Source organism: Narcine bancroftii, chromosome 2 (genome assembly GCF_036971445.1).
Source record: "Narcine bancroftii isolate sNarBan1 chromosome 2, sNarBan1.hap1, whole genome shotgun sequence".
Lineage (NCBI taxonomy): Eukaryota > Metazoa > Chordata > Chondrichthyes > Torpediniformes > Narcinidae > Narcine > Narcine bancroftii.
The window spans coordinates 253,230,488-253,253,927 of record NC_091470.1 but is presented as its reverse complement, the minus strand read 5'-3'; positions in this window follow the sequence as shown (position 1 = coordinate 253,253,927).

The following is a 23,440-nucleotide window of genomic DNA, read 5'->3' as shown; positions in this document are numbered from 1 at the left end:
ATCATTACAGTTGAAATTTCTTCACATATTATTCATTTTCCCTTTCATATCATCAAATTGAACATTAACACCTGTAAACAATTCATTTGAAAAACCATCTTTTCCATTTGTTTAGCAATATCTTCTAATATAGGATTAACAGCTTCAATTCCAGCAGAAGTGGTCTTTAAAGTTTGTGGAGAAATAGTCTTTAAAGCTTGAGGCCTTCCTTCCAGAATTCTGATTGCTTCCATAAGTATTACTTCTTTTTCATCCTATAAAGCAGGGCTTTCTTCTTCCTCTTCACCTCCCATTATCTATGCCTGGACGACCTGGCTGTGGGTTTGGACACCCTCCCTCCCACACCGGGCCAACCTTGCCGGCTTGGCGGAGGCCATTGTTCGGACCCAGTCGAGGAGAGTGCACATGTGTGAGCCCTCGCGCGTGCCCATTGCACCCGTCGCATGCAAGTGAGTGTCCTTAGACATATCGCTGCCCGCTACCGAGCCGCCGGCCATGCACACGCGATCGCGTTCTCCTCCATACATGTCGGTGCCGCGTTTCTCGGCCACTTCGGATGTGTGTCAGGCCTCGCGATTGCACATCCCCACTGCATGGAGGGACTAGAAGCGTCGGCACCATCTTGCATCCCCGAACACATAGTGGAAACTGGCGTTATAGTCAACTTGCCCAGTAGAGTCCTCTGCTGATTGGGAACTGCTCCAATCAACTCCCAAGGTTCTTTCTGGAAGGTAGGCCATAATTCTTCAGCACCTTCTGCATGTTTAAAAGTCAGTTTCTTCACTAATTGACCTTTTGTTTTCTTCATTATTACTGCAATCAAAGTTTAATCCACTTCTTACAACTTTCAGAAACTTCTTAGTCTTTATAATTCAGGCATTAATTATTCAGATGGGGAGAGGTGTTTCCACATGTCTTCTTTCTATGCCATCTTTCCATCCCCTATCATAATCCCTACTTTTTTCAGGAAGCAAACTTTCCAAAAATATTTCTTGTCAGTGTTATAGTTCACTTACCTTTGTAGTCAATAAATCAGCCATGTTCAAATGTATCACTTTTGTTGAGCTAAAAGTTTATTTTCAAGCCAGCAGATCATTATTGAAAGTTGCATATCATCTGCGTGCACAAACTATATGGGAAAGAGGATCTGTTGTAATGTGGGGAATTTCAGTTCAATGTGCTTCTGACCCACAAGATACTGTTGGATCCAGTTTCCTAAAGGGAATGGTGCTGTTGTTTTGATGATGCAGCTTCAAGAACTTCACCCTACATTATTCCACCAGAGGAAAGAGGCCAAAGACAAACATGGTATCACTGCAGTCCTTGTTAATTGACCACATAAGTATCTCTTAAGAAATCCAGTGTGTTCTGCGCAATTTTATTTAAAATCTTTGGAGCTACAGACCCTCTTGAATTAATAACTCATTTTCATGAAGTACAATGAGGATTTTAAAAAGTTCTGCTGAATTTTCTATTGCAAAATGAACACAGATGCAGGAATTCCAAAAACAGGACAAGGATGGGGCCAGGTATGGTCAGGCACTGTACAAATTTCCCATGGAATTGCTCACAGATGATTTGCTGCTTGCAAACCAAGGAGAGTCAAAACTAATATGGTAGAAAAGGTCAGATCCTATCAAAGTCATATGTACATTTATTTTTCTTTAAATGTAATTCTCTATTGAATTCATGTTATAAAATTTTAAATAAAGTCTTCAAAAAAAAAGTCATATGTACATCAGGGAAAGGGGCCCTTCAGCTCAACTTGGCCATCCTGATATGGAGCTTTCCTAAAGCAATCCTATTTGACCCATATCCTTCTCTAAATCTTTCCTATTTGTGCACTTGTGTAGAAAGAAGGGCCCTTTAGGTCCTTGTAAATCTTTCCCCCTCACCTTAAATTTATGCCCTCTAGTTTTAGATTCCCCAATCCTGACTAACACACTTCATAATTTTATGTGCCTATAAGGTCACCCCTCAGTCTCCTGCACTCCAGGGAGAAAATTCCCACTCTGTTCAGCCTCTTCTTGTATTTCAAACCCACCAGTTCCAGCAGCATTCTCATGAATCTTTTCTAAACCCTTTCATCTTAACGGTATGACCACAACTGCTCCCAAATGCAGTCATAACAACACCTTGTACAATTGCAACATTATCCCAGCTCCTATACTCAATGTCATGATCCTTTAAGGATGACAAATGCCACCTTCACTAACCTGCCACTTTCAGGGAACTATATCCCCAGTTATCTCTCATCTGTGACACTCTCCAGAGTCCTATTATTTTCAGAATCCTGGTAAGAACATGTGTCATCCCTGCAGCTCTATCATTTTCTGAGAGTCAGAAAACAAACACATTAGATAAGAGTTGATGAAAATCTTCTGGGAAAGTTTTCCATCCAGTCATTTCTTGATTATTATGCAAGTATGTATAAAATAGCAGCAAGGAGACCATTCAATCTCTCATGTATAGTTTACTATTCAATAAAATTATGGCCAATCTGCTTGTTGGCCTCTTTTCTTCTGTGAGCTCCTGAACCTTTGATTTCCTAATGTACCAGGAATCTGTTGATCTCGTCCTTCACCACTTACTCACCCCAACTCACCCTTTCATCCACTCCTGACCATATGGTAGCATATGGGCATTTGGCTCAATTGGGTTGCAGAGTGTGGATGTTGCTTCAGGGTAGTGGTGAAGAATGAATGCTTTTCTGATTATCAGAATGATGCCTGATGAATTGTACCTTCAAACCTGGACCACCATTCAAAGGAGCAGAGATGCCAAAAGAGGTAGTAAACATGACTTTTTAAAAAAAGCAATCTGCATCTAAAACAGTGCTCTTCTCTCTTTGGCTTGGCTTCGCGGACGAAGATTTATGGAGGGGGTAAAAGTCCACGTCAGCTGCAGGCTCGATTGTGGCTGACAAGTCCGATGCGGGACAGGCAGACGCGGTTGCAGGGGAAAATTGGTTGGTTGGGGTTGGGTGTTGGGTTTTTCCTCCTTTGTCTTTTGTCAGTGAGGTGGGCTCTGCGGTCTTCTTCAAAGGAGGTTGCTGCCCGCCGAACTGTGAGGTGCCAAGATGCACAGTTGGAGGCGATATCAGCCCACTGGCAGTGGTCAATGTGGCAGGCACCAAGAGATTTCTTTAGGCAGTCCTTGTACCTCTTCTTTGGTGCACCTCTGTCACGGTGGCCAGTGGAGAGCTCGCCATATAACACGATCTTGGGAAGGCGATGGTCCTCCATTCTGGAGACGTGACCCACCCAGCGCAGCTGGATCTTCAGCAGCGTGGACTTGAAGCTGTCGGCCTCTGCCATCTCGAGCACTTCGATGTTAGGGATGAAGTCGCTCCAATGAATGTTGAGGATGGAGCGGAGACAACGCTGGTGGAAGCGTTCTAGGAGCCGTAGGTGATGCCGGTAGAGGACGCATGATTCGGAGCCGAACAGGAGTGTGGGTATGACAACGGGTCTGTATACGTTTATCTTTGTGAGGTTTTTCAGTTGGTTGTTTTTCCAGACTCTTTTGTGTAGTCTTCCAAAGGCGCTATTTGCCTTGGTGAGTCTGTTGTCTATCTCGTTGTCGATCCTTGCATCTGATGAAATGGTGCAGCCGAGATAGGTAAACTGGTTGACCGTTTTGAGTTTTGTGTGCCCGATGGAGATGGAGATGTAGGGGGGCAGTGCTATTTGAGTCATTATTCATCTTGGGATGTATATGACTGTGAGATGTGGGACCTCCATCATTGACAGAGAAATAAAGACCTTAGGAGACAACTTGCTCAAAGACCATCATCTACTTTGAACCAGTCATCTGGTACACAAGGGTAATCGCGAAATTAGTTTACTGTCGCCTCCCGCTTACTGATTTCCTGATTTTTTTTGATAACAATTTGGGGATTCAATGAACAGCTCCAACCAAAAGCTGAAATCCACAGCCAGTACAACAGAGACTCTAATCTGTTCAAATGCAGCTAAGTGCCAAATTTAATGATCCATTTTCTCAGACAGCAGGAACTGGTAATGACTCTTCTCTTTCCATTTACATCTCCTGTAGGGTCACCTTTTGTTTCTTATCCCATTACCATTTGCCTTGTCCCGTCGTTCCTTCTCACTTAATCTCTCTTGCTGCCCAGTTCAAATCCATCTGGAGTTAATTCCCTTCACTAACTCCATAGTGGTCGTGCAATTTTTCAATGCTTATTTTTAATATCATGCCCATTGTGATTTTTAGAAACATTAAATAATGGCTGAGATATTTTTATTTGTATGTTTGGTTTAATAGGTGATTATTGAAGAATTTCAAGCTTGTAGGCACAAGGCAAAGCGTAGTTATCCAAGTCTCCAGGGAGCCAATAGCATAATGGTATTGCTCCTGATGGTGTGGACAGATGTTGCTGGGAGCTGTGGTGCAGTGATTATGAATTGCAGGGGGGGTGCCTGTATCTCAGGCGTTACAATAGCAGAGTTGCTGAAATGCCACTGAGGTCTTGCTGTGTCCCCTTTGGTGGAGGTGACTCAAGAAGCATTCTTTCAGGGAATGATAAAGAGCATGCAAGCTAAATGCAGAACGAATCAACGATGTTCCAATAACATAGGGGAAACTATGTTCCCACAAATTGTGGGAATGAAGACATGTGTGTCTCAGCCTGGAATAACCCCACAGACTTCTTTGGGATAGAAAATAGCTGCATTCAAAGAAGAAATTCCTTCTCATCTCTGTTTTCAAATGTGTGCTTTTTTTGAAATCGTGCCCCTTAGTTCTGGCTTATTAAAGGATTTGTGGTTTTTATTATTATTATCATTATTGGAATCTTACCAGGTCGTATTATTGGAGATTTACCAGGTCAAGCAGTCTATTTCTATGTCCGTAAGCCTATAGCCCTACACTTCACTTCTCTACAGCAGTGCAATCTGATCATCGTATGTAGGGCGTAAGTAATAGTTCAATGCCTTGGCACTCTGAAACACTGGAGGACTGCGTCACCAGTTTGGAGATCGTGAAGGATGCCAATTCAATCAGCGTACCCTTGTCACGCAAGTGAAGTTTGCAGTGGATTGGGCACGTTAACTTCACGATGGTGCTCGCACATCAGAGGACGTTCTCTATGGCATTAGATGACTTTATCCCAGCTGCAAGAACAACAATGAAATACAAAAATGGTAGGTTCAAATATGGCAGCTAGAAGATGGTTACCCAGTAGTCAGCATCTCTGGAGGCTGCCTGTCAAGGTGGCTATTGGAAGAGGTGAGGGAAAACTGTCTGCCGAGGGCCCAGAGATATGTAAATAACTGCCCTTAGCCAGTGTTCTTCACTTGAAGCAAGTGTTGCAGAGACTGTCATTCCAGTGAGGGGGATAAATAATCACCCTACTGTTGGAAAGCTGCCATACAGGACCTAATTATCATTGCATGGGGTCTATGAAACATTGGAATGGAAAGCTCCTGGCTGTTTGGCAGCCATTTAAAAAAAAAACCTGGAGCGACAGGTCTCACACTTTTGATTCTGATGCAGCGATGATGAGTTTATTGCTCCAGTTCTGTTCCCAGAGCCCAATGATTTCTCCACAAATTACGGCAACAATTTTCTGTGGCTGCCTGAGATGGAGCTAGCAAAATAAAATATGATCTATTTCTGCCTGGGCTCCCATACGGGGCTTCAATGTATTACCTGGATCTAATTATCTCATCTCTGTTTGACAGAGAGGTTTCTTTGGAATGTTCTCCATCATCAGAAACTTCACCCATGCCTACAATGCTTTAAACTGTTTAAAAACACAAGGGAGATTATGTGGTGTGTTCAATATTCTGGGCTGTCTGATGGTTTGATATATTTTTGGGTTGCCTGCACGTTGGATGAACAGGTTAGAGCAAATCTTGTATTGACCTCAAAGTCTTTATGAGCTACTCAAACATAATATCCTCATCAAAGGCATGTGGGGAGTAACAGTAAAGTGCCTCTGGTTTGTAACATAGTTTTAAATGTTCACAAACTTGAAGATGGCTATTGCTTAGCAACAAGACATTTCTAGTTGTTGCCTTTGTATTGAAGCAAACCTATATAATTTTGAAATATTCTTGTGGAGACACAGTCACACTTGTTTTTCTTTTTGTTATGAAGGATTCTGAGCAAAAGCGTCAGCTGTCAATGGATTTGTGACAACTGTTGGCCTGGATCCTGTTAATAAAGCCATCTCAAGTTCTAGTCTGTGACCTGGAAAAGCAGACCTGGAAAAATTGGAGTCAGCCTTGTGAAAGTTAATTTGTTTCATGGATGCATTTTGATGGTCAAATTTTTCCCCAGTGCACACAAGTGATTATCTTGTTCAGCCGTCCACATCACTGATGCCCTTTATGAATTAAAACCCACGTTGGAGAAGGGCACTTTGAAGCTTTAAGCTCTTTTGAGCACTTGCACACAAGACTGCGGAGGTTGATGCAAGTTTAAGGTTTATCACAGGAGCAAGACCACCATAACAAGAACAGAACTGGGACCAGAATCAGAAAACAGGTGCAGGAAAAGGCCATGCAGCCTTTCAAGCCTGCATCCCATTCAATGTGATCATATGATTTCAATCCCCTATTCCTACTTTCTCTCCATACCCCTTGAGCCATAAAGGCCTCATCCTTTTGAATACATCTGCTGAACTGGTGTCACTTTCACCTTATCTTGCTCTAAATGGTTTACCCCTTATCCTGAGACTGTGACTTCTTTTTCTGGACTTCTCTAACATCACGAATATTCTTCCTGCACCTAACCAGTTAGAATTTTGTTTCTTCTAGATTCCAATGAATATAACACTAGTCCGTCCAGTCTTTCTTCATGCATTAATCCTGCCATCCCGAGAATCAGTCTGGTGCTCCTTCGCTGCATACCCTGAAGAGCAAACCTATCATTCTCTCACAATCCAATCAAAAAGGGCATCTTTAAAGTTAATATACAAACTGCATGGGCATTTTCAACATTAGCTGCTTTGCTATTACAAGGCCTTCACTCATTTGCACTGGGTGGTCTATCTGAATGAGAAGAAACAGAAAAGAGAAAAAGGTTGGGGTTATTGCTTGATGAAGTTTTCTGGTCTAAAACCTTGATAGTTTTTCCCCTCTATTTCTGCGTGACTAGCTGAGCTTCTACAGCAGATTGCATTTTGCTTAGGTTCCAGCATCTGGAGTCTCATTGAGCTATTGTTTATCCTACCCACATTCCCATCAGCACTCCAGATTCTACCACTGACCAATACACTAGAGTCCATTTGAACTAGTCAACCTTGGATATGGGGGGTAAACTGGAACGCCTGAAGGAAACCCACATGGTTACATTGTGAATGTGCAAACGACATGCAGAAGGCAACGGAGGCCAGGACTGTACTGGGATTGCCGGAGCTGGAATCAGCAGCTCTTCTAGCTTGCACCACTGTGTGACTCCTGTGCTCTATGAATGCAAATGTGATAGACTCTCAGCTTGCTTTACTCCATCACATTGTTCAGCTTAGACTTGGCAGCTGCAGCTTTTGCAAAGTGTGTGTTGGTTCCAACAGCAAGCAACAGATTTTGAAAATAACGCCTGCATATTTTTTTTCTTGAGGTACTAACTTACAAAGTAGGCCATGCCCAGGATTACAAAATGAAGTAATGTTCTTTACTGTAGTTTGGCAGATGTTGTGTTTGGAAGGTATCAGCTTCAGTAGGTTCACAGAGAGACATATTTGGACAGAAGTGTTACAATCAAATGTAACTTTAATGAACACATGGGAAACAAGTAGGGGAACGCGTCAAATAATATTTGATTACTCTACTATCAAACAACTATACAGACATTCCCATTGGACCCCGGTTAGACACCACTGCCAGTTCCCACCTATCTTTGACACTCTCCCACATGGATACACACTCCACAGACAGACTTTCAAACACACTCCTGATTCCCCGTACCAACGTCCAACACACCCCCCCAAAATCAACACCACCAGCGCCACCTTCCCCACACTGCCACTGCCACCCCTCCTTCACTGCCATCCCCAACCCCTATTAATGCCACCATCACCACTTAGCCATCAGCATGAACATGCAAGGAACGTACACCTGTTTCTTCTATGCTCCATTCACCCTTCCTCATCCTACCATTCACTCTCAACATGTACATCGCCAAGTACAACATGGCAGCCACCAAGTCCAGCTCTCATGAGACCTCCCTGTCACCGTGTATTTTGACGCAGTTTGACTGTCATAGATGCCGTTTTGCATAGATATGCCCCTGCATTATTGAATGTATATTTTCAATACATGTCTACTTTAGTTAATTTGTGAATATGTAAATATTTGTATTGTAATGTGATTGCATGTAGCTTGAAGTGCGCCCCACTGACACACTGACACAGCAGTCAGCCCCTGTTTGATACTGATCTGATCTGGGTGTCCAACCAATGATAACACTGCATCACTTCAATGAGCTAATGGTAAGGTGTGCACTAATGGGTGGCCGGAGACTAGCCTTGATTGGCAGATGTTGCAACTTCCAAATAAGTTTCACACAGGGAGGTCACATGGCCATCTTCAATCCACAATGCTCCAGACAGAGTGTTCCTCCACAATCCACATTTAACAAGGCCACACAAAAATAAATGACTGCCAAGGGTGTAAGTTTGAAATAAAAGCAAAGAGTGCAAGTCAAATAGCATTCTTGGGAGTGAAACACAGAGCTGACATTTGGGGCCACTATTGCCTCATTTTACCTGGACTGGATACAGAGTTAGATAAGGTGACTCTCTGACTATTGGCAAATCCTACTACTGTCAAGCTCAATGGCTAGATTCCAGCACCATAGTGAATTGTGTGACAGGTCATAGAATCAGACCTATCCAATTTTCCAACATTTTTGCCCATCTGCACTCATCCAATTAGCTCACTGTATGTCTGCACCCTACTCTGCCTCTGCATTCTCTCTCAATCATATCCATCCCATAGAGTGGTGGCCTTGAGTTCTGTAAACTACAACATTACATCTCACCTCTTGCCCCAACCCAACCCATGAAGGTAAGCATGCTTTCTGCTTTTGACACCTATTGACCTGTGTGGCCACTTTCAGGAAACTATAGACTTGAACCCCAAGGTGCCACTGTTCATCAACATTACTCAGCATCCTTCCGTTTATTTTTGTGAATGTGCTCCCACATTTGATTTGACTTCCCAAAATGCATCTCCTGCACTCTTTAGAATTAAAATCCATTGGCCAACACTGCAAACTTTCCTTCTGATCTATAATCCTGCTGTAGCTTTTACACGGTTCTTCACTTTAAACACCACCACCAATTTTGGGATCGACAGCACAGCAGACCCTTCAGCCCATTTAGACTGTCCTGAATTATTATTCTGCCTAGTACCATTAACCTGCATCTGAGCCATAACCCTCCATGAAATCTGTACCTATCAAATTTATCTTAAATGTTGAAATGAAACCACATCCATCACTTCCAGTGGCAGCTTGTTCCACACTCACCACGCTCTTAGCGAAGAAGTTCCCCTCAATGTTCACCTTAAACATTTCACCCTTGACCTATGTATTTTCGTCTTGTCTCAACCAACCTCAGTGGAAAAAGCTTGATTGTATTTATTCTATCTGTACTCCTCAAGTTGAATTTTACTCTCTAACTACATATGCAACCAGATTAAACATCATTTCACTAGATCATGGTACATACCACAATACCCAACACATAATCACATAGATACAGAAAGATAAAATTTGATATAAGCATTTTGGGATGGTTTACTTAGCTACTGAATACTGTTCAAGAATCTCTCATGTTACGAGCCCAGAAGACCCTAAATCCCAGCAGCAATAGATATTCACCAAATCAAATGGTTACTTAAACAAAAGTTGCTTTTAATTATCTTTAAACATGAAAATAGAATCAAACTTTAACTTATCACTATTGACTTACTTAACCCCCTTCTAATTCTAAGCGTAATGTGTGTGTAAGTTCAGAAAAGTTCTTTGATTCACAGTGCAATCTCACTTCTCATTCCTCCAAGTTCCCAGTTCTGGTTGCAGGCAATTCTTATACTGTGCACAGAATTTAACATATGTGAAGTTCACCAGGATTTGGTGATTGAAAGGTAAATGGTTACCACTCAGGAAGGTTCTTGTCAGTTTTCAGAGAGATTTGTTGTACAATGACATCCACAACTGACTCCTTTTTAATCAGCCACTCCAGTGTCTTGCTGATGAAACTTCCCCCTTCAGATGATAACCTCTTTCTTTCAGGTCATCACAGAGTTCCTTCTTGTTTCTCTAATTCCAAGTGAAACATTAGACAGCCAGTGTCACATTTGTGGCCCGAAATGTGAAGTTAATAAAACATTAAACACAAATTTTATCAGGTAAACTTCTCCGTTGTCTTTATTTTCCCGTTTTCCTTTGTTCTCCTGCTTGTGTTCTTATCTCTCTCTCATACCACGTGACTTCCGGTACATCTCATACATATTCATTATCATGACATCCCTCCTTTAATCAGAAATAAACTTTACCTTCACTTATCAATATCCCTCGGAAACATACAAACATCGTAACTAATGGTAATACTATAACTCAACTACATAAAGTTTACTTCCTACAGCACTCATACATGCACTTTATGATATAAGATTAAATACTGTCCCAAAGTTCTAATTAAAACTATGGCACAAAGTCTTCGTATCGTTTGGGCGCTTTCCGGTTTCGTTTCGGCCTGCCTGCGATATTGTCGTCGCTTCTCGGTTGTTCACTCTCAGCGTCGGCAATACTGCTCGCCACGGCTTCGGGTGTTTCTGGCGCTCTAGTCACTTCATCAGGAGTGCTGGTAACTGCCTCTGGAACATCATCAGGTCTCTCAGTTTCAGCATCTCGTATTGGCCTTTCAACCTCTTCGCTCGATGTATCTCTGGACTGGTACCTTTTTACACCTGAGACATTTCTCTTATACAGGACTCCAGTCGGAGACTTGACTGTCACCATTCTGCCACTTCTGGATACGACAGTATAGGGTTGATGGTAATAAGGTGTGTCTAGCTTACCACCAGTTTCATGCCTCACTAGAACATTATCTCCTGTCATGATGTCTGAGTACTTGGCTCCACGTTTCGAATCTGTGTACAGCTTTGCTGCACCTTTCTTTTCAGCATCGTGGTCCCTTATCTCCTGGTCGTCTCGGATTTCCTTTATTTCTGGCATTTTTGTGCGGATTTTTCTCCCAAAAAATGCTTCTGCAGGACTTTTTCCAGTGGTTGCATGAGGCGTTGCTCGATAGACAGCCACATAAGATAGCAATGCTTCTCGCCAATTTTGTCCTTCTGCGTGTGCAATCCTCAATCGTTTTTCAATGGACTGATTTTGTCTCTCTACTTCTCCGTTGGCTTGCGGCCATTTCGGAGTTACTTTATGATGGTGGATACCTGTGGTCCTCATGTATTCCGCAAATGTCTCTGAAATGAATTGTGGACCATTGTCAGAGTATAATGTAACAGGTAATCCATATCTTGCGAATATCTCTGCTAACGCTTGTATTGTATTTTCAGTGGTTGTGGACTTCAACACCACGTACTCATAGTATCTGCTGTAGTAATCTATCACTACCATAATTGATTCACCCGTCGGTAAAGGTCCAAGAAAATCAACAGCTACGTCGATCCATGGTCCTGTTGGAAGTTGCGTACTCCGGATCGGTTCTGGCGGATTACTCCTACTTGTGATTTGACATCCGTGACAAGTTTTAACAAATTTCTCTGCGTCTTTATCACAACTTGGCCACCATACCTTGGTCCTGAGGTTTTGCTTGGTACCAACAATACCTAGGTGTCCTTCATGCGCTAAGGATACGATCTTCGGTCTCAATCTTTGCGGAATCACCAATCTGCAACCTCTCAATACACACTGTCCGATGCAACAAAGTTCGTCTCTAATGGGAATGTAAGCCTTGTGAGTACACTTGTCCCATTGTCCACTCTGTATGCATTCTCTTACTTCCATGAGTTCTGGATCACGTTCGGATTCTCTCTCGACCTCCTTCGTAGTCACAGCTTTCGGTGTCGACTGAATAGCTACGAAGCGTACAAAGCTCTTTGTTTCTGTTCCAAATTCTGACTTGGATTGTGGACCACCATCCTTCACCAATCTGGACAGCGAATCAGCAATGTTTGCTTTCCCTGCTATGTGGATTATTTTATATTTGTAGGGTTGTAGTCTGAGTACCCATCTCTCTATTCTGGCACATGGTTTGTATCTAGGTGCATAGATCACCTCTAATGGCTTATGATCTGTGATGAGTTCAAATTCAATGCCGAATAAATATGCTTGGAACCTCTCACAGGCCCATACAAGTCCGAGTGCTTCTTTCTCTGTCTGAGAGTATCTTCTTTCCACATCTGATAACGATCTTCTGGCATAGGCAATGATTCTTGGTCCTCCATCATGCATCTGGACCAACACAGCTCCTAAACCAACCGGGCTGGCATCCGCTATGACTTTGGTTGATGCCGCTGGATCGTAATATCCAAGAGTTTTTGCATCTGTCAGGCTTTGCTTCAGCGCTGTGAACGCTTTCTTCTGCTCAGATCCAAAATGAAATGGTACACCTTTCCTGGTTAGTTTCCTTAGTGGTTCTGCCACTGTAGCAAAATTAGGAATGAACTTTGCACAAAAATTGACCAATCCCAGGAAACTCCTCACCTCTGTTGCGTTCTGAGGTGCACGTGCCTCTTCAATAGCTTTCACCTTGGCCTCTGCAGGGTTTAGTCCTTCCCGTGTAAGTCTGTGTCCCATGGTCCATTTCTGACACACCGAACTAGCACTTGTTTCCATTCACGGTAAGGCCTGCCTCCTGTAGTCTAGATAGTACACGCCTCAACCGTTTGTCATGCTCTTCCTTTGTTGGTGCATGGACTATGATGTCGTCAGAAATGTTGGCAACTCCAGGAATGCCTTGAATCACTCGATGGATTTCATACTGGTAGATCTCCGAAGCTGCATTAATTCCAAATGATAGTCTCTTGTAACGATACAATCCACAGTGAGTCACAAATGTTGTTACATCTCGGGAACCTGGATCCAACTCTAATTGATGATAGCCCCATTTCAAATCAATTTTTGAGAATATCTTACTGGTAGTTAGTTCTTGAAGTATTTCCTCCACTGTTGGTATAGGATGTCATTCTCTAATTATAGCTTCATTGGCCATTCTCATGTCAACACATAGTCTTATGTCACCCTTTGGTTTGGGCACAATCACTACTGGGCTGACCCATTGTGTCCAATGTTCCACCGGTTCAATAATGTCTTGTTCGATCAATTCTTTAATTTTGGCTTCGACTTTCCCACGAAGTCCAAACGGAGTTCAGCGCATTGGTTGTGCCTTGGGTTTGACCGTTCCGTCAATTGTCGACCTTTCAGCTTTCCTACTCCTTGGAAGACTGCGGGGAATTCTTGCTTCATATCTTCGTATGACTGAATTGAATTGACACAAGCTCCAATATGAAGTATTGCCAGGTCTTGCGCTGTGCTTCTACTCAACAATGGTTCTCCCCTCTCTTCTATGACCATAAACTCTGCTTCAGTGTACTTATCTCCAGCTTCAACAGTTGCAGTAAAACATCCAATGGTCTGCAATGGCTTTGTTGCTGTGTATGGATACAGTTTCTTGGAACTCTTCTTTGAGGTACAGATGATCTTTTTCCTTTTCAACTTCTCCCATAAATGTCGATCAATCACATTACTGTCACTGCCTGAGTCTACAATGACCTGAACTGTCACTCCACCAATGATCACTGGGACCTTCTCATGACGTACTTCATTCAACGTAAATTGGTAACAACTCTGTTCCTCCTGGGTATCATCATCGTCACCGTCTATCTGGCGAATGGTATCTTTCTTTCCAGGATACTTTCCTTTCCCCCAGGCTTTGCCTTTGGAAGTTGTACTCTTCCTCTTCTGGTCTGCATTGGACTTGCTTTTGCACTTCTTTGCAAAGTGGTCCTTACCTCCACACTTTTTGCAAACTTTGCCTTTGGCCGGGCAATATGGGTCTTTTCCAAAGTGACCTCAGTTTCCACATCGATAACACTCCACGTCCTGTGTCGACGTATATCTTGGCTGATTATGGCGATGTAAGAGCCTCTTAATTTGCTGGCTTGAGTTGTCTTTCAGGGTCATGGTATGAAATTGCCCTTCAACAGCCTCTAATGCAGCAGCAATGGTTAAAGCATCGGTGAGTTCCAACTCACTCCCTCTTTCCAGTAGACGTCTTCTGAGTTTATCTGATCTACAGTGCTGTACGACTTGATCCAATAATTGGTTGTCCAAATCAGCTGGCATGTAATTGCATCCAACAGCTAGCTGGCGTAGTCTCGTCACGTACTGAGCAATTGTCTGGCCATCTTCTTGTCTCGTTCTCCGAAACAAATGGCGTTGAAATGTAGCATTCGGTGTCACTACATAGTGTGCATTTAATGCATCTACCTCTTTCCGGTACTCATCCTTTCTTCCAGTATTCAAAAGTGTTTTAAATGTTTCCCGAACAGCGGGTCCAGCAGTGAAAAGAAGTAACGCCCTTTCTGCGCTTTTTGTTCAACTGTACCAGTATCTAGAAATAGGCCACGACTGTCGGCATAGGATTCAAATTCTTCCAGCCATGCCTTCCATTCACACTTACAGTGCTTGCATCACTCGTTGGGTCAAAATGAGCAATTCCACTATGTGTTAGAAAGTCACCGTTTGCACCAGCCATGAGGAAATATTCCAGCCCCAAAAGTACTGAGACACAGAGAAAATTCTTATCACCTTGAAGTTGTCTGTAATCCTCTGTAATCTTGTTTAGTCTTTAATTTTCTTCAAGCTTCTTTCATCTTCTTCGCCAATGTCACATTTGTGGCTCGAAATGTGAAGTCAACAAAACATTAAACGCAAGTTTTATCAGGTAAACTTCTCCGTTGTCTTTATTTTCCCGTTTTCCTTTGTTCTCCTGCTTGTGTTCTTATCTCTCTCTCATACCACGTGACTTCCGGTACATCTCATACATATTCATTATCATGACAGCCAGTTCTCTCCTCTTGCATGAACCACAAGGACTTTGGCCAGCCCGTCTTCCAAATGGAAGTTAGATAATAAAAGCTGCTTCTGCTGGCTGTAACACTGTACAAGTGATCTCTGTATGTGTGTGTCTCCCTCTCTCTCTCTCACAGAGAGAAAAGCCTGTTTGACCCTCTCTGCTTGCAAAACCACATGACCCTCTTAGAACAGCAAGCTCTCTTCCAGAGAGAAGGCGGCTCCGACAAGACCTTTCATCTGTTGTCTTTTGTAAACAACAATCTATTAGTGAAGTCTCGAGCACTCTTCAAAACTCTTGCAAAAGCTGTGAGGCCCCGATATGTCTAGCATTAGCAGAGCTCCAGTATTTTAAATAAGATCTGTTTTAAAGTGTTTGTATGTAACCTACTCTAACAAACCTTTCCCAATTTCTCCCAAAAACTTATCTATCATTCTGTCACAGCCTTGAAAAGAAGTTACATTCCAGCCTGGCAGTCCCAATTTTGATGCTGGTATACCTCCACCTTGATGGTCATGGGACATCTCGATTAAATCTCCACTCATTTCCTTATCCTCCTTGGACTAAAGCCCTAACCTGGTTAATTTTCCCTTGTAACTCAACTCCTTAAGCCCCAGCACCATCTTTGTAAGTTTTTCCTCATTCTCAAACTTATTAATATTTTTTCTGTTCATCATCTGGAAATTTCTCATTATTCCTCATATATTTACATTCACATAGCTAATTGATATCACAAAAGAAAATCATGAGCCCAGCTCCAATTCCTGCAGTACTTCAGAGAATAACAGTCCACCATCACCATCTTTCATTTAACACCAAGCCAATTTTGGATCCTATTTGTCAGCACATCTTGGATCTAATGTATCTTAACTTCTGACCATCCTAACTCGTAGGATCTGCCAATATCTGATCATCAACTTACTTGGGCCTTGGTGGACATGCACAGATCTGGCTTTTCTTTTCTGGGAGGGAATTGAACACAAGAAGTTTCCTTCTAAAATGTTGGCTATAGCCACCTCATTCACCCCATCTACTCTCATTTTTTATCTCTCCACAATCCTTTCTGGCTTGCTAAATATTTTTAGCATTTTCTGAATTGAGATACAACTCAGATTACCCACGACGTCATGTCAGATATTTCACAGAAATTTAATGTCATTGCTCATGCCACACTTCATTTCCCTCATGGCTCTGAGTATAATGGAATGAATGATGATTCTGCTGTCTTGGAAATATTCCTTCCTCAAGTTTATTGTCCCACCACATCAAGCCTTCTGTTCCCCATGCCTTCCTGTGGCTTTCTATTTCTTCTGCGGTATGATATTGGGACCCAGCCACACATAGAGGTCAGACACAAGCTGGGACCCAGATTGACACTGAGATCAGAAAGACACTGGGACCTGAAAGAGATTAAGACCAGCCAGTCACTGAGAGCTAGGAACCAAAAACTTTTCAAACAAACAATTTCACAAAGTGCAACTTAACACATAGACTTCAAGCAAAAGCTAAAGCATAACAGAAAAATAAACAGTAACATGATAAATACTTCAAAATGCTTCAAACATAAAATAATTATGAGGGAATAGCAATCCAAGTGTATGAAATTATTTTTCCAGGGCTGGAGAATCTGTTAAGCAATAATTGTGGCTTCATATTCCCACTTAAACATAGAAATGCTTTTAAATAAATTTAAGTTTATTTGTCAAATTATACCTGGTTCAGTGAGAAGGATTTTCCTGCAAGCAGTCTAGTAGGTTAGCTCTAGGATTCTTACAATAATATAAAGTGGAAGAGCACAAATTATAGAGTTATAAAGAAAAACAAAAATTCATTTGTACTATTGCTAGTTAACAGAACAATCCCATTTCCTCGCTAATTCTCCCTATTTTCTTTGTATTTGCATAAATGGCTGCCAGATTCTAGGACTCACCCACAAACTAGGGGCAATAAATAGTGGATTATCAGTCAATGGGAGGAAAGTGGAGCAGGCAGAAGAAGCCAGGACTGTCACACTGAGAATGTGAAGACTATACATTGGCACCTGAGGTTGGAATAGAGCCAAAATCTTTGGAGTAGCCCTGCTCACTGCACCACTATGTCACCTCTTGATGTTTTTTGCAGTTGTGATGCTGGCTTAGTATTCAATCTTATTCAGTCTTGGGGCGAACCAACTGTTGTGGAACAATTTCAGAAGCTTCAGGAGGGTTATAAAAAAAATTCTGAGGTACTTTGATGAAAAATACCCATTTGGTGCCCTTGCAATTTTTTCTTGTGCAGGGAAAGAATTGCTGGAGGAACTCAACAGGTCAGAGAGCATCTATGGGAAGAAACAGACAGTCAATGTTTCAGGTTTCAACCTGTTATCAAGAATTTATCTGACTTGTTGAGTTCCTCCAGCAATTCTTTGACGGCTCATGATTCCAGCATCTACAACTTTTGTGTTTATCAATTTTTTTTCTTGCAGTCTTTTACGCAACAATGTAACCCTTTTAAATTAAATGCAAATTAAGCTCCATATGTTCAAAATTATCTTTGTCAACCCACCTTTTGAAGACTTTCCTAGATGATTTGTATGCCAAATGGTCAAGTGTTTAATTGGGGAAATGTTAATTATGATGGGATTAGGCAGGAACTGGGAAAAGGAAATTAGGAATCTATTTTGGGGGGGGGGGGCGGGGAAGTAACGTGGAGGATGTTTAGAGACCACAATCATAGGGTTCTGGATAGGTTTGCCCCATTGAGACAGAGAAAAGATGGAAGGATTAGAAAACTGGCTGGTAAAAGAGGTGAGACAACTAATTAAGATGAAGTAGGAAGCCTACAGAAGTTTTGGGAAGCAAAAGACAGGGAGGGCTCATGGGAAGTAAATAGAAGCCAGGAAAAAAATGAAGAAGGGAGTTACGAGAGCTAGAAGGGGACCTGAAAAGTCCTTGGCAAGTAGGATTAAGGAAAATCCTAAGGCATACAATGCATAAGAGAAGTGCAAAAGGATGACAAGAGTGAAAGTAGGGCCGGTTAAGGATAAAGGAGGTAACTTGTGCCTGACTGTAGGGGAGGTCCTAAATAAATACTTTGTTTCAGTGTTCACCAGAGAGAGGGCCCATGGTCAATGTGAAGCCAATACAGAACAAGCTTATGTGCTAGAGCATGTTGATATTAAGAAGGAGGAGAAGCTTGAGCTTCTTAAAAACATTACGATTGATGTCCCCGGGACTGAATGAGATATACCCCAGGTTACTGCAGGAAGCGAGAGAAGAGATTGCCGGTGATTTGGCAATGATTTTGTGTCCTCCCTGGCCAGAGGTGAGCTACTGGAGGATTGGAGAATGGCAAATATCATCCCCTTGTTTAATAAAGGTAATAGGGAGAATTCTGGGAATTATAGACCAATGAGTCTTAAGTCAGTGGTGGGCAAACTATTAGAGAAGATTCTTAAGGACAGGATTCATGAGCATTTAGAGAAGACTAGTCTTCTCAGGAATAGCCACCATGGCTTTGTGAGGGAAAGGTCATGTCTCATTGCCCTAATTGAGCTTTTTTGAAAAAGTAACAAAATAAATTGATGAAGATAATGCAGTTGATGTGGTTTATTTGAATTTTAATAAGGCATTTGACAAGGTCTCCCATGATAGACTCATTCAGAAAGTCATGAGGCATGGCTGTGTGGATTCAGAATTGGCTTGGCTGAAGAAAGCAGAGAGTAGTAGAAGATGGAGCGTATTCTGCTTGGAGGTCAGTGACTAGTGGACCCCAGTTAGTGAATTCTATCAAAGATCTGGACGAAGAAGTAAAATGATGGGTCATTAAGTTTGAAGATGATGCAGAGGTTGGAGGTGCTATGAATAGTGTAGAAGGTTGTCATAGGTTAACAGCAGGATATAGACAGGATGGAGAGTTGGGCGGAGAGATGGCAGATGGATTTCAGTTGGATGTGTGAGGTGATATATTTTGGAAGGCCAAATGAAAGTGGAGTACAGGGTTAATGGCAGGGTTCTTAACAGAGTGAAAAAAAAACAGAGTGACTTTGCAGTCCAAATGCATAGCTCTTTCAAGGTTGCAATACAGGTTGATAGGTTAGTTAAGAAGGCTTGCTGTATGCTGGCCTTCATTATTCAGGGGATTGAGTTCAAGAATCACGACCACACTTGGAATATTGTGTTCAGTTCTGGACACCTCATTACAGGAAAGATGTGGAAGCTATGGAGAGGGTGCAGAGAAGATTTATGAGGATTATGTCTGGTTTGGAGAGCGTGTCTTGTGAGGCAAGTTTAACAGAGCTAAGGCTTTTCTCTTTGGAGCGAAGACTTAATAGAGGGCTACAAGATTATAAGAGGTGGACAGCTAGTACCTTATTCATGGGGAGAGAGTAGCAAACACCAGAGAACATCTGTATAAGGTGAGGGGAGGAAAGTTCACGGGAGACACCAGAGATGTTTTTTTTTCCACAAAGAGTCGTGGGTGCTTATAACGTATTGCCAGGGGTGGTGGTGGAGACTGGTGCAATAGGGATATTTAAAAACCTTTTAGACAGGCACATGGATACAAAAAAAACAGAGGGTTATGACTGTAACGTAGGGAAGGTTTAGTCTGTGGAGTAGGTTTCTATCTGTTGGCATGATATCATGGGCTGAAGGGCCTGTACTGTGCTGTTCTGTATATTTTTACAATATGAATTTTTATAAATAATTCATCCAACTCTTTCTTGAAAATGTGATTACATTAATTTGTTTATAAGCAACTGTAAATGTGTATCATGAAACATAAGAAAACATTAAGTCTTGCATATGTGAAGCTTAATTTTTTGACAGTTAATCCCGCTTTGAGGGAAAGGGATAAACAAAAGCTTCCTGCTAATGATGAGGCAGATGAAATACAGCAAATAATTATGGCAGTTTATTCAAACCACGAGCTTAATCAATATGTTCCTATTAATGGCTGCAGATGCTGTATAATGGAAGGGGCACTAAAAGTTGCTGTGAGATGTAGTGAAGACTCTCCTACTGCCTGACACTTACTGCTCTCACAATTCAGCTCCAAATTCTGCTGCAGAAAAGACATTCAGGTGACCACGAACCTGGGAAATTTACACGAGACAAGATGTATTGAGACGGTGCAAAATAACTAATTCTGGTGTGAATTCACTGAGAAGAGACATATTGATTTTTAAATGATTAATAAGGACAAAATAATTGTATTTCATTAAGATGGATGGGATTTCATTTAGTCTTTCTTCTCCCTTTCCACTTCAGATGGGAAAAGAAATCATGTCACCATTGGTGGCACCTTCTGTTACACTGCTATGGCAACCAGGCCATTGATTAAACAAACAAAGTTTCTATGTTGCAATTCAGCCTCTGATGCCTTAGCTGGCAAGATGGCTAGGATGAAGAAGGCCAAAAGTTGCAGATGTGATTGTGCTGAGTGACGTGATTCAGGAGATGAAAGAACAGATTTGCATGCTCAATACGTCGACTGTGAATCTTGATTACGTGGCACTGTTGTTTTCAATGCTATAGAATTGAAAATCTGCTTAACCTGGAACAAAATATCCTTTGTGACCACTTCTAGATGAAATGGCATCTCTTGTGCAATTTGACCTCTTGTCACAATCTTGCTGCCATGATAACTCAGTTGCGTGATGACAAAATTCCCAGTAAGGTTCAAAGGAACTTAAAAACAGCCTCTTTTGTCACCTGAATCTGTGTTGATTACCAAACATATGCCATCCACCTATTATACTACAGCTTACCAATTTACCAAGGCTTCTTTGATAGCACTTGACAGCTAAATGACTCTATCATGCATACACAGCAAGGAAACTGGCCTTTGGCTCACGGATTGGTGCTGATCATCAAATACACATTTATGCTAATTCCACATAAGTCCCATCCTTTCTGATTCTACCACTTCCCTATGTGGCAATTTACAGGGTATGATAAACCGACTAAATCATCTGAAGATTGATTGAGTCCCAATAAAGGGTCCTAACCTGCAATATTGACTGATCATTTTGTTCCATTCATGACACCTGACCTGCTGAGTCCCTCCAGCTTGGCATTGTTAGCTCAAGATTTCAGCATCTGAAGTTCTTAATGTTTCTCCTTTTCTTTATCTGAATCATTTGGAACTCAAGTACTTTAAAAATTCAGACAATGGTCACAGTGCCCTGCTCTCGTGGAAGTGATAGAATGACTTACCATTTCTAGGTTTCTGAATCTCTGACATATATGTGCAAGATTAAACCATCTTTTCCAGTCAGTAAAAAGGTCAAGTGGAAAGGGTATCTTTATCATTTTCTAGGAAATGCTGAATAAAGCAACCTTGACCATAGACTAATGCAGCACAGTAGAGGCCATTTTGTCTATCATGTCTGTGGTAGATCAATCTATTTATCCTCACTCTATTGTTCATTCTATATGGTTCCATAATTTCTCTTCCTTTCATCTAGTCATCCATTATTTTAATGTTATTAATTGATCTACTGCTTCAGGCAGAGCTTTGCAGATCTCAGCAAGAGTGCGTAAATAGAAGTTCTCGTGTTGCACCTACTAAAGTGATCTTAGGTGCTCTTTTCCCATTGAAAAGCTTTATTTGAAACAGACACAGCTCCTGGGACCTGGGTTCATTTCTGTCCTCAGCAGCTATCTGCATTGAGCTGGTGTCTTCTCTCTGTGACTGCCTGGCTTTTCTCCAGATGGTTTGGATTTCTCCCACATCCCAACAACGTGCCGTAGGTTAATTGGATACCGTTTCTTAGCCCTTGCAGTAATAAGATAAGGAAACAATCCATGACTTTCAAATCTGTTCTTAATGAGGCAAATCAGCCTGGTAGTTCCAGAGTGAATTGTTGACACATCCACTCTAGTGGTAGCAAGGCTTTAATTGATACCTTTGTCACTGAGCTTGAGCACTGGATCCATCCGGAGTCCAGTGGCAGAATCCAGTATTCCCAAAGATTCCCAGCATTCTTAACTTTGCATGCAGCAGCCATGAACCATGATTTCCATAATTAATCTATCCGGCAGTTCTGCTTTGACATATCACTCAAGTCATTCACATAGTCAGACTCAAGCTCATGTTCATCAAAACTTGACCCAATGTCAAAGTTAATGTCAATATTCCCTCAATTAGGGTGTCCACTGCACTTTCATTAATATTCTGTCCTGGCAACAATTGGAGACTATTTCTACAGAAATAGAGCCTTTGAACATTAGATCTTTTTTGTTGTAATTCTTTATTTGAACCATATCAACCAATATATTTACAGATGCATCTCTTTAAATATTCACAGTGACATTTTCTCTTTTTTACCCCCAACCCTCCCTTTCCCCTTCCAATCCCCCTCCAAAAACAATAAATATTGAACATATAAAATACAATAAAACAATATCTTTATACAAAAGGCATACAAACAAAAAAGATGTATCATCTACTTATACACATTAAATCTGGTCGTGTTTATCTTCTTATCATTTTAGGTGGTGGTGGTCTGAGGCCTGCTCTTTCTGTTATGTTCCATATATGGTTCCCAGGTTTTTTTAAACATTGTAACTTTGTCTTTTAAATTATATGTGATTTTTTTTTCCAATGGGATACACTTAAATTTGGTTATATATTCCGTTAATGTTTATAGTCATATAGTTCAACGTGGCCATCTTATATCTTTATTTTCACTTCTTTTCTGCCTCTTCACCACCTCCATCCCCTTTTTTTCATTACTGTTTTTTAAGTTTTCCTTTTTGATCTCAATATATGACAACGCATTTAAGACATTAAATACCCCAACAATCCCCACAAGCAATAACCCTTTAACCCCAAATGAACCTCCCCTCCTTGGATTGCCCCTTGTCCCTTGACGGCAACCACAACACCCCTTTCCATTCGGTTTCGAACTTACTCACAAGCGTCAACTGATTTCGCAGTGACCATTATTCTCCCCCCCCCAGCTCCCCCCAGAGAACACTATTTTCCATATAACAAAGCTCTCTCTTTTTTTACCCCTTCTTCCCCTTCTCTTATCCATCTTTAAATCTTTATTTACTTACATTACTTACAAATACATTATCTTTACTTTATATTTTTTCATATTTTTGTATATTTTCTTGCCGGTCTTCCTTCTTGTCACTCCTCCTCCTCTCTTCTCCTGTCCTGCAAATGTTCAGCAAATTCTTGGGCTTTCTTTGGGTCTGAAAACAGTCTATTCTGTTCCCCAGGAATAAATACTTTGAGTACAGCTGGATGTCTTCATATAAAGTGATACCCTTTCTTCCATAAGATTGTTTTTTGCCATGTTGAATTCCTTCCTCTTCTTTAAAAGTTCGAAGCTTATGTCTGGGTGAAAAAATATTTTTTGTCCCTTATTGTCTT